Source organism: Tachysurus fulvidraco, chromosome 14 (assembly GCF_022655615.1).
Source record: "Tachysurus fulvidraco isolate hzauxx_2018 chromosome 14, HZAU_PFXX_2.0, whole genome shotgun sequence".
Lineage (NCBI taxonomy): Eukaryota > Metazoa > Chordata > Actinopteri > Siluriformes > Bagridae > Tachysurus > Tachysurus fulvidraco.
Window position 1 is genome coordinate 17,296,989 of NC_062531.1, and position 13,406 is coordinate 17,310,394.

Genomic DNA, 13,406 nt, shown 5'->3' on the forward strand with positions numbered 1-13,406 from the left:
TCTCTAGAATCCCTTGATAGTCTTCAGATTTCATTGTACCCTGCACAGATTCAAGACACCCTGTGCCAGATGCAGGAAAACAGCCTCAGAACATAAAGCCTCCTCCATGTTTCACAGTAGGGACAGTGTTCTTTTCTTGATATGCTTAATTTTTCCATCTGTACATAGAGCTGGCAAAAAGTTCCATTTTTGTCTCATCTGTCCATAGGACATTCTCCCAGAAGCTTTGTGGCTTGTCAACATGTAGTTTGGCATATTCCCAGTCTAGCTTTTTTTATGATTTCTTTTCAACAATGGTGTCTTCCTTGGTCGTCTCCCACGTAGTCCACTTTGGCTCAAACAACGACGGATGGTGCAATCTGACACTGATGTTCCTTGAGCATGAAGTCCACCTTGGATCTCTTTAGAAGTCTTTCTGGGCTCTTTTGTTACCATTCGGATTATCCGTCTCTTTGATTTGGCATCAATTTTCCTCCTGCAGCCACGTCCAGGGAGGTTGGCTACAGTCCCATAGATCTTAAATTTCTGAATAATATGTGCAACTGTAGTCACAGGAACATCTAGCTGCTTGGAGATGGTCTTATAGCCTTTACCTTTATCATGCACGTCTATAATTTTCTTTCTAATCTCCTGAGATAACTCTTTCCTTTGCTTTGCTTTGCTTTGCTTTCTCTGGTCCATGTTGAGTGTGGTACACACCGTGTCACCAGACAACACAGTGACTACCTGGAGTCCTATATACAGTATAGGCCCACTGGCTGATTACAAGATTGTAGACACCTGTGATGCTAATTAGTGGACACATCTTGAATTAACATGTCCCTTTGGTCACATTATTTTCAGTCTTTTCTAAGGGTACCATCATTTTTGTCTAGGCGTGTTCCATGAGTTTATTTTTTTAAATAATTCTGTTGAAGCATGGTTGAAAAGCAATGTCTGACTTTTATTTAAAAGTTAACATTCATAGAATTTTTATTTATTATTAGTTTAGTCAGATTAAAGTTTTTTCTGTGACCAGTGTGAGTTTTTCTTTCATTGACCGAAGGGTACCAACAATTTTGTCCACGTGTGTAAAATGCCTGGCTTGAGACGTGATATATGAGTAGATAGGTTAAGTAGAAATCTGTTTAATGCTGGTATCAGTTTTGTGTGCAGAACTGCCTGCACTCCCCCACCCGATGGCGCTGTTTACACTTTATAGAAAAAGGCCAGCCATTGTGCCTGTTTTTACATACTTTATGTGTATTTAAACATTGATGTCAAGCCTAATGCAGCCACTGCAGTATGTTCCAGAGTTTAGGACCAACCCCCCATTTAGTACCCCCAAGGGTACTAAACATCATCAAAAATGCCTTTGAGACTTCACAATTTACTAAATAAAAAAAAAAAAATAAAAAAAAGTTTCATTTCACTTCATATTTGTTGTATTAAGGAAACTTTGCAGGAGACTTGGCATTCTACTCATATTTATTCTTAAAATCTCAACATGTCATTATTTTGTATAATTTATATATATATATATATATATATATATATATATATATATATATATATGGAGGGAGGGAGAGAGAGAACATGTACAACATAAAAAAAGATCATATTTCTCTTAAATATATATAAATAAAAGAAATATATATATATATATATATATATATATATATATATATATATATATATATATATATATATATATATAAATAAAAGAAGTGTTACAAAAATTCTGGATTTAAACGGAAGCCACCGAACAGATCGTAGTAATGAGAAATATGATCCTTCTTTTTGGTCCCTGTTAAAAATCTAGCTGAACGTATCCGTATTAAAACATCAAGAAAACGATTACAAATCACTTTGGATTCTCTTTAATACCCATCCGATCATCTAAACTGGACAACAGTCCGGTCGGTCATCTACTGCCGCGTATGAACTCGAAATACAGACGCACCTGCGCAACACCATGTTGACCTAATTCATGATTGGTTGCTTTGCACGGGGCAGGACTATGAAGCTGAATACTAAAACATCATTCGTCCCTATTGCTTTCCATCACAAACCTGCCACTATCGTACCTGACACTAACCGATGTGCTATGGCCATGTAGGTAAATTATCCGCCATCTGGTCGTAACGTGTCCAGAAACGATACAATTACACGCGTACCGCTCCAAAGCGTGTATCAGTGCGAGGCTGTTTAGGAAGAATTACCGAAAAGCAGCATTTGAAAGATACATTCAGAACAGTGCCATTTCCTTCTAGAAGCCACATCGACACTGGATTTGAACAGGCGCGGTGCTCTGATAAATCTCTATATACATCCACGAAACCTGCTGAATCTGTGGATTTGGGCTAAAGACACGTTACCTTCAATGGGTGAGTTGGAAGAAAAAAACAACACAAAATCAACAAAGCACATTTGACACATTAAAACACACGGGCTTGCGCAAATGAGACCAAAAGAAGAAGGTGCCATTTGCACGCTTGTCAATATCGCGCCTGCGCCATTGCTCTGGTTGGTATTTAGAGCTAACAACACGCGTCATTATCGATAAGTCATTTGGGTTTGTTTTGATATTCTCGACATGGATGTCTATTCACGCTAGTTTTGTAGCCTACCTGGTTTGTTTAGATAGTTCTAACGCTAGTGACTGTACCAGAAGACAGGCTTTTAGAAGTCTTATGTTGTCAGCAGTGCGTTTTATTGCTCCTTTAATACGTTTAGGATAAAGAAAACGAAGGAATATGTCGTTTTACTGTTTTTGTTTCGTGTTGTAAACAAAGGCAACTATTTCCTTTTCTAAACCTGTTTTGCTAACGCCATGACATGAAGCCGGCTAAAAGACAGGAAAGTACCTGCTTTTACGTGTGGCTTCCACTTTCACATTAACACACTGACACACTGAGACACTCCGTGACTACATAAATAAACAATCAACACTAAATCGTTTCTTGTAGCTTGTAGCCTCAGAGGAACACCATTTTGAACCTTTAATAATGTATCGGTTACCTAGAAAGCGTCATATATTATATCCATGGAAGGCTTACTGTCAAGCAAGAGTATCAGAATCAGTTTAGATAAATTAATGTTTTTGGTGAAAGAGGCATGAAGTCCAGAACAAACCATAATTTTAGTAGACAAATGGCAACATAACTTTTAAATGTGTTTATGTATCTGCACCAAATCAATACATTTTGTAAAACCCGATTTTCAAATCAATTCACAAAAAAAAAAGTTTTTACTTTTTTAACTTGTTAATTAAGAATTCCCATTAGCACATTTTTATTTGCCGTATTTTTAAATGCTGTAAATGTAACTCACAGCTGAGTTTATCTGATTATTGATTGATTTTTGTCTCCTGGCTTTGGGTTGTTGTTCGGAAGGTTGGCGTTGAAGCCCCAGCACTGCCTAGCTGCCACTGTTGGGGCCCTGAGCAAAGCCCTTAACCCTCCCTGCTTCAGTAGTGCTGCATCATGGTTGACCCTGTGCTCCGACCCCAATCTTTCACTTTGCCACTATTTGTCACTGTATGTGTGAAGAGCAGGAGGGTGTCACCAAAGTGACAATGGAAGGTATAGCTTAGACTTTTTTTTTCTGATCTCAACTTCCTAACAAGCTGGGATATGCATAGGAATATTTTCACGGAAAATATATATAAAAGAAAAAAAATAAAAATAAATGAATACATACAATAATCCTGAGCTCTGGTTCATGTACCTGTATCACATTTTCTCCATGTTAGAGTGGGCAACTCCAAATTTGCTTCTAAGCATGAATGAGTGATCCGCTCCTGATCATCAGTACCTAATAAATAATCTATTCACACTTTTTATAATACTTTCTTTATGTTTATTTTACCTTTTTGTATTAGATAAAATAACCAACTGTGTACAATCTAATTGCCTCAGCTAACATTGTCCAAAACCAGTGCTCCACTCTTTCAAACTTCTTTCTGAGGTGCATGTTAATTTTTTTTTCTTTCCCAATATATTTGATCAGGGAGTATTTAATTCTAATCCTAGATTTCAATCATTTTAAATGGCAAAACTTATTTCTATCATTATATAAATTGATGGTTTTTGTACCACCCTCAGAAATATTCTATACATTTCTTTAGTGCTTAGTGAAAGACATGTTCACCATTTACACAAGCTTCTATTTAGATTTATTTTGTAGCCCATCTGTTGCTATGCCATCTGTTTCACAGACACCCCCTACAGTGTAGGGTGTAGTGTAGGGCCTACACTGTCCATTAATGGAAAGCCACCAGCATTAGATTGCGGCTGACCTGTTCGTGTTTGGATGGTGGGTGATTTTTACATTTCATCACTCCAGGATTTCATGTGGTTTTTGTGATTGTTGTCACCAAAATATGGTTATTTTGCAACCTTTTGTTAAATAAAATTTATGATGCAACTATTTTTTTTTTTGCACTGAAAACTTGAATTGGCAAGATGCAAGCCCAGGATTTTTCTTTTGAACTTTTACTATTGAAGATGCATATGTAATTACTTTTTTAGAAATGTTTGCTGTGATGAGGTCTTGGCCCAAATGAAAATTGAAAGCTCCTCTGCTTGATTTTGCAGAATCCTGGAGAGTGTCCAATATAATTTGCTTCAGTTCAGTTTTCTTTCTAAAGAACTTTTATAGTGGACAGCTTTAGAGAAATACTTTTAAAAAATAATTTTATTTTTTTTACTTACAAAACAATTTTTTTTAGAATACACATTATTAAAATTAAATCTTGTTGGTTTTATGGTTTGTGGCTATAATTTATTAACGTACTTAAATAACGTACATAATTTTAATCTTTGCTGATTTCCAATGATGGATGGGGTAGAGATATCTGACACATAGGTATCTAGACACCTGCAGCGTTCCACTATGCACTGTGTATATGCATTGTGATCCAATCCGACTAAACGAGAGAATTTACACATTCATGCACACACTCACACCTACAGGTGTGTGCCTAGTTATAACGTTAATTTTCTTTCTAGAAGCTGTGCTTTACTGGGACCCGGTCTGTTAAATTAGAGTTACATTTTATGAAGATAGATTTGAGCAGCCTTTCCCTGTGTTGTAGGTAAACTATTAATAAAAAAAGATTATGACTTATTTTTACATTTAAATATTAAAATGATTTTTATTAATGAAACTTAAGCAATTTCCTGTTATCTTAGCATGTACAACGAATAACACAACAGGTACATTACAGGTGTTTTCTCTTGGGTCCTCATATTCTATATTGTATAATCAATGAAGTGTAGAGCAGTATCCATGGTTTAACCATATGACTATCTTTTACATCTTCTGTATCTAAAACATATGTTTATCAGTGTGTTCTGCTTACTCCATGACAAACTTACTGAGATTTGTTACACATTAGTATTTATTGTTTTGTGTAATTCGCCTAAAAGTAATACATCATCATTAGAGCCACTTCATATGAGCTTAATTGTATTTTTACAAATTTTACACATATTTTCTCTATATTCAGAAATTGTATTGAAATGGAATGGAGTAACTGTGCACACTGGATGTGTCTCTGAATGTGGACTTAAGCCCATTTTTCTTGTGTGATATGTGAGGAGCAACATTAAGTCCAGCACCTAACACAAATTATCCACAAGACATTGCCTAATGGTCATTACTGCTAAATATTTTACAATAAATCTATTTACTGGCTTATAATATATCCATATGGAATTAAGTTGTTCAAATTGTCTTGAATATACAGTTGTGCTCAAAAGTTTGCACACTTTGGGAGAATTTGCATCACAGTCATCAAATAAAACACAACATAAAAAAGAAAATAAGGAAATAATCCCTGTTCAAAAGTTTGCATACATTTAGTTCTTACTATCATGTAGTGCCCCCAATGGCATGAAGTCTCTTGTAATAATTGTGCATGAGAGCCTTCTCATTCTCTCAATTGTTCTTGGCAAAATGCCTCCAGTTCCTGTACATTTTTTGGTTGATCTCCCCAATGATCCGGAGACTGTGTTGGCCACTCTAGAACCTTCACCTTTTTTTGCTTTAATCATTGGTCAACCTTGCCTTGTGCTTTGGATGTTGAAACATCTAAGAGCCTCCCATGTGCAGCATTCGTGCTGTAGAATGCTCTGCCAGTATTTCTGGTAACATGCTGCATTCATTTTGTCATCAATTTTACGTAACCTCCTTATTCTGCTCCTTGAAACACCACCACTTTTTCCAGAGCTGCCTGTATTTCTCTCTAAGTTGTTTTGGGCGTTTTCTTTGTGTCCTGAACAATTCTTCTGTCATTGGGTGAAATCTATATTGATCTACCTGACCATGGCTTGGTATCGACAGAACCTCTTATTTTCCACCTCTTTATAGTTTGTATAATGCTGACTGAAATTTTCAAGTGTTGAAAGTTCTTTTATTATCCTTTTTCTGCTTTATGAAGTGCAACTACCTAATTACGCAGGTCCATTGGCTGTTCTTTTGTCTTTCCCATGGTGCAGTATTCAGCCAAGTCAGTTCATCACCGCACAGACACTAATTACAATTACAATGAGTCATAGGTGTGGAAACTTCCCTTTATTGGCCATTTAATCCTGTGTGTGTCCACACATAAACAAACAAGGTGCTTATAATGTGGCCAAACATTCAAGGATATGTAAACTTTAGATCAGGGTTGTTAAGGTGATTTTAGTTTTCATTAGGTTTAAAAAAGAATCAAACAACTTTGTAATAATTAATTACTTCCATGACCGCTATCCTTAAGTATGAAAAATTTATTTGCATCAGTCATATTTTCCAAATGAAATGGCAATATTTAACTATTTCTTTCAGGGTATGCAAACTTTTGAGCACAACTAGATATCTTGAACTTGGTTTTCAGTTGGTCACTCTTGTACTTTCATATGGATTTTGCTTTCTTTCTAGCCACACTCCCATACAGTTCTCAATAATTCAAAGCTCTTGAAATTGTTATTTGATAACCTTTTGTGAGTGGCTGGAAATGAGTGCCATTTCCAGCCACTCTTTCACTCACTGTACTCTGTTACTCCTTTAGAGTGACTGTTGGCCTCACTATGGCTCTGTGTAGCTGAATTTTGAAGAAAGACCTGGTTTTGTTAGTGCTTGCATGATGTGATGCAGCTTTATCATAAATTTGGAGCTGTTTTAATATTTCAAAGGTTAAGAACAATCATTGTCCTTGTTTTGACAACGTTTTTCATCTGCAACATCTTACCTTATCTTTCTGGAGTCTGGGGTTTTGATTTACTTGGAGTTGACTGTTTTCTTGAAATTCTTGATCATAATGAATTTTGACTTGGAAAATACACTGTAACAGAACATGACGAAATAGTGACAAAATTACAATCCTAAAGTAAAAGTTAAACAAGCAAACCAAACAGCTGAAGAAAAACATAATATTAAGGCAAGTTGGCCTGAAATTATAAGAGATATTGTAGAGAGACCAAAAAAGTTCAATTATAAGAAAATCCAATTAATAATAATAATAATAATAATAATAATAGATATTATTATTATTATTATTATTATTATTATTTTTTTAATTTATTTTGTATTTTTCTAAGTATGTATATATCTAGATCGGGCATCACCAAATGGCAGACCGCGGTCCGGATCCGGACCGAGTGACGGGTCTGCCCTGACCCGTTAAAATTCTAATATTATCATATTAAGCATCTCCTTATTATAATCTAATATTATAAGATTATATAAGCTCTTTGATATTAATAAAAAGATAAATCTTTTGTTCATGCACAGTTAATCTAGTTATTACGACAGGAGCGTCATCAAAAGCCAAGCCAAAAACAGATTGTTTCTGTTTCATACTCCAGAGCAGAAGGTGGCAGTAATGCACCTAATTACGCTAGCAGGACAATTAAGATTCAAACTGCTGGCAGGACAGTTACATGCTCATTTCTCTCACTAGGAACGGAAGATGGAACGGGAGTAAGGAGAGGTGGAAAGGAGAGAGAAAATGGGAGCTGCTCAAAGCTCTGCACTTTTCTTTTATTCAGTAAATTCTGCCCTGTTCTATTTTACTTGAAATGTTCTTTTGCGTAAGGTTCCTGTGTTATTAATGTAGTTAATGTTTAAAAAAGGGCATCTCAAAAGTCTTTTGTTTAATTTTTTTTTCTTAAAGATTAAAAGAACTTTTTTTTATTCAAAAGATTCTGAATGTTTTACATTACTTGAAATATAGGCCCTAAGTTCAGTCTACTCAAAGCTGTGTTTGCACTTTTTATTTATTTTATTCAGAAGAAATTCAGTGTCTGTTGAAATTCAGTGTTTATTCAGAAGAAATTCAGTGTCTGTTGTCTGTTACTTGACATGTAGTAAAGACAGTATTGTTTTCCATTCAAGTGCCATACAAGTTCAGACTTTGAAAACACTTGAAATTTAACAATAAATTATATAGAATTGTATGTGCTTTATTGATTTTATTAACATGAGGGTACACTATTTTAAGTGGCAATATAAGACTCGGACCTTTTGCTTTTAGTTTTTGTTTTATCAATTTTGTAACACTTAACTGTAAAATTGTTCCATCTAAAAACTGAATATTTAAGTAGAGTTCTCTGTACTTTTCCATGTTCTGTACTCATGCATTCATGTTACGCATAAGGGTAATGTTGCTGTTTGTCGGTCCACACAGCATTGCCTGTGTTGTGGAAAACAATGTATCTGAATGCATAGAGCGTTGCTATAGGGTTGCACATGCGTTGCTACAGAAACCATGGGTTTCTCAGTGGTTGGTGTCCAGGCGGAGCTTGTGTGTGCAGAAAGGGACACAGATCTGAAGGGAAACTAAACACAGCTCATCATAGCTGTTATTTATAGAATGGTCAGAGTTCAGAAGGGTAAATATCACTTTGGAGGTTTTAGAAAAGGTATTTCTATTTTTGTTAGATTTATTTTGTTTTAATTTTCTCTCTCTCTCCCTCTCTTGTATATTACACAGTAGTGTGAAAAAGTGTTGGCCCCCTTCCTGATTTTTTTGCACATTTGTGACACTTTCATGTTTCAGATCATCAAACAAATTTAAAAATCAGTCAAAGATAACATGAGTAAACAAAACATGCAGTTCTTAAATGAAGGTTGTTTTTATTAAGGGAACACAAAATCCAAACACACATGCTGCCCCCCTCTAAAACATAACATAAATCTGGTTGATCACACCCGAGTTAAATTTCTCTCGCCACACCCAGGCTTGATTACTCCCTCACCTGTTCGCAAATCAAGAAATCACTTAAATAAGACCTGACTGACAAAGTGAAGTAGACCAAAAGATCCTCAAAATCTACACTTCATGCCAAGATCCAAAGAAATTCAGGAACAAGTGAGGGAAAAAAAGTAATTGAGATCTATCAGTCTGGAAAAGGTTATAAAGCCATTTCTAAAGCTTTAGGACTCTAGCGAACCACAGTGAGAGCCATTATCCACAAATGGGGAAAACATGGAACAGTGATTAACCTTCCCAGAAGTGGCGGGCCGATCAAAATTACCCCAAATGCGCAGCGAAAACTCATCCAAGATTTCACAAAAGACCCCACAACAACATCCAAAGAACTGCAGGCCTCACTTGCCTCAGTTAAGGACAGTGTTCATGAATCCACCATAAGAAAAAGACTGGGCAAAAATAATAAATAAAGAGTTCCGGGATGAAAACCGTTGCTGAGGATAAAGAACATAAAGGCTTGTCTCAGTTTTGCCAGAAAACATCTTAATGACTTTGAGAAAATACTCTGTGGAATAACGAGACAAAAATTAAACTTTTTGGAAGGTTCTTAACCCATTTACATCTGGCATAAAAATAACACTTTATTTTAGAAAAAGAACATCATACCAACAGTAAAATATGGTGGTGGTAGTGTGATGGTCTGGGGCTGTTTTCCTGCTTGAGGACCTAGAATACCTGCCGTGATAAATGGAAACATGAATTCTGCTGTCTACCAAAAAATCCTGAAAGACAATGTGCGGCCATCTGTTCGTGACCTCAAGCTGAAGCGAACTTGGGTTCTGCAGCTGGACAATGATCCAAAACACACCATCAAGTCCACTTCTGAATGGCTGAAGAAAAACTAAATGAAGACTTTGGAGTGGACCAAATGGTACTGGGCCACCCAAGGAACATGAAATTATTTCCATTTTATTTACTGTGGTGTATTTCTCTCGGGTTTGTGTGACTTTCCATGGACGAGAGGTTAACCGGGAGCTGAGAGACGTCACCTAAAGCCGCACCAATACCGCGCATGCGTAAAATATCATGATCATATCATGGCCAGGTTTAGGTGACGTGTGGAGCTGAGCGGCTGCAAGCGGCAGTGGCGTTGTAGCTTTGGTGGAGAGAAGGTGTGTATCGCTCTTCTCTCTGTTCACCGGTACTTTGTCATGTTTAACAGTGCTTGGTGTACGTGTATATTGTGTTTGCTCAAATTTAACCCACAATTTAGCAAAAATGAGTACGAAACAGACGTCGTTAGAAAGTTAGAAACTCTGCCGGTGTTCTGGATTAAATTCATGGTGGAATACCCTGAGATTGCCACCACAGCACTTAAATCCCTATTGCCATTTCCGACATGCTATCTGTGTGAAGCGGGGTTTTCTGCAGTGACAGCAACCAAACCAAAACAACAGAATAAACGGCATAAGCAACACACTGTCATTGTCTCCTATTACCCCAGATGGAACCGTCTCGTTGCAAAGAAACAAGCTCAGGGTTCTCATTGATTTAGCGTTGTAGTGAGTTAAAAAGACATTTTTAATTACAATGAAATTAAAATTATTAATTTTAATTTAATTGTATAGCCCCCACCCCCCAGCGGGCCACGGTAAAATTATCAAACATTGACCGCGGCAAAAAAAAGGTTGGGGACCACTGGCCTAGTCAATGTCATGACCTGGATCCTACTGAGATGCTGTGGCATGACCTTAAAAAGGTAGTTCATGCTTGAAAACCATTTAATGTGGCTGATTTACAACAATTCTGCAACGATTAGTGGACCAAAATCGCAAAATCTTGGTTGCAGTTCTTGCTGCTAAGGGTGGCCCAACCAGTTATTAGGCTGAGGGGACAAACACTTTCACACACAGCCATGTAGGTTTGGATTTTGTTTTCCATTAATGATAAACCTTTATTTAAAAACTGTATGTTTTGTTTAATTGTGTTATCTTTTACTAACGGGCCAACACTTTTTCACACCACTTATTTTTTTCACACCACTTATTTTTAGAATTGTTCTGCATGATTTTGATAATTGGCTATTGAATAATTCCAATGACTGATTTTTTTTCCATTTTTTTTAAATTTTCCACTAGGAATATGACAGTTTTAAATAATAGCAGCAAAAAAAGTATTGTGTTTGCCTCGTTATCTACTGAGCTAGTATCTCCACTTATTTTTGTTTTCCCTTTGATAAATCAGTAGCCTACATTAGTGACTTCCTCACCACGAATCTGCCAAATGCTGCAAATGTAAATGAATCTCGACAAACCAATATTCAGCAGGTTAAACTTAACCCATCTCATTGTCAAGCTAAAATTTCATGCGTTACTGCTATAATTTGAGGATGCTGTTACAAAATATTGTGCCATATGCATGACATTTTTTGTAACACCAGTAAAATGTCCACCAATTAGACAACTACACTAAACAAGCAGGAGTTTTTTGGTGACATTTCTTTTAATGTCTGAATTTTATTCTCAGGCAGGGAACTAACCTAGCCTCCAAGTGATTATCTCTTTGTGCTGGTCCCAAGCCGGGGGAAATGGGAAGTTTGTGTCAAGAAGGGCATCCGGTGTAAATAACCTGTGCCAAATCAAATGTGGCAACCCTGAACAGGGAACAACAGAGAGAATAAAATCCACAACCAAAACAAATTATTTTGCTTGTAATGCATCATGTGTCATAAATAAAGATCACAAAACAATGGGAAAAAGTGCACAGCGCTTTCAATCATTTATTCATCTTCTGTAACTGCTTTATCCTGCTGCTGGACACTTAGCATTTGTTACATCTCTGTGGTTATAGGTTTGAATAACACCTCCGACCTGTGTGAAGAGTTTACCCTGTGAAATGTTCACCATGTGTTATTCTTTCTCAATCTGTACATGTTGCTGGCAGATTAGCATCTCTAAATTGTGTGTGTGTGTGATTGGACAGGGTTCCAACCTATTGCACGGCACACCACCTCATGCCCCAAATGAGCAGAGATAGACTCCAGGTTCCCTGAGAACCTATGTAGGATAAGTCAGTGAAATTGAATAGATGGACTAACTGGTTAACATTTTGTGATCTCCAATAGCATTCATTAGATAACAGAAATGATACAACTGTGGGATTATTCAGGAGGGTCTGGTGGGAGTTAGAGAATAAAACATGGTTAATGTCTTAAAATTTACCTGTAATATTTTTTTCTCATCTAAGCAAACATCAATCACAGTAACGTATGTATTGTATTCTGTACAGTTGCAAAAGAATGCATAGAAAGCTGAGCCAGTACTCTATCATCACAGAATTATTTTGATTTGTTCTTTAATTGTAAGGTTTTGCAGCAGTTTCAAGTTTCTCTCCACAACAGGGGGAGGCGCCAGTGGATAATGCAAAAAAAATCACATACTGCTCTTTATCCAGCCATCACACATCTGGATTTTTGCTCTCCAGTGTAATCTGCTGGAATTCTGGGATTAAGACACACAATCAGCAAATTGTTTAATGATGTTGATGCTGTAAGATGTTAGCTTGGTTTATCTGGGTCTAATTAAATAAAAAGGGCAATAGTTACTAAAGTGATTAAAGCTTCAGTTTGACCATTACGGTAATGCTCCCTTCTCATTCCTGCCCTTGCCTAGGGTTGTCTAGCACTTTGTTCCCCTTCCCTACGATGTGTGTACATGGTGCCTGGGCCTCTTCAGATCTCTTTATTATCATCTGTTTCATTACAGTATTGGCTTTGTTCCAGGATGCTGTCATGCATTGAGGCCAGAAGATCTCTGTGTCCTAGTACTCCTCTGTGAACAAGCTCAAATTGACACACTGAGCCCTCATGTCTTTGTTTCATCTGTTTTTCCTTTGTTTGCTGGTCCATGGTAGTTTCTGTAGAAGGTTAATTGTTCAAGTTCACAGATTGATTTTATGTTTGAGGGATTGCCAGTGCATATTAACCACTGAAAGTTTTGATAAAAATGTTGTGCACTCCTCTTCTTCTATTGGTTGGGAGAATTCACAGTTGCATTTAGTTAATATGTAAGTAATGTACAACTTATTTTAATTATTATAACATAAATTGGGGATTCCCACTTCTGCTCTGTGTGCATGGATGTTGTCCCTGTGTCGTGGGGGTTAACTCTGGTTAACTGGGTGTGAGTGTGAGTGTGCGGGCGAGTGAGTGTGTTTGCAGAGCATGTGT

The 13,406-nt window shown here is 36.7% G+C and overlaps 1 protein-coding gene across 3 annotated transcripts in view; it reads left to right on the forward strand.

Moving 5' to 3' along the window:
* The window catches only part of zbtb34 (zinc finger and BTB domain containing 34), a 50,161-nt gene that overhangs the window by 25,601 nt on the left and 11,154 nt on the right, over nucleotides 1-13,406 (forward strand). The window lies entirely within an intron of this gene.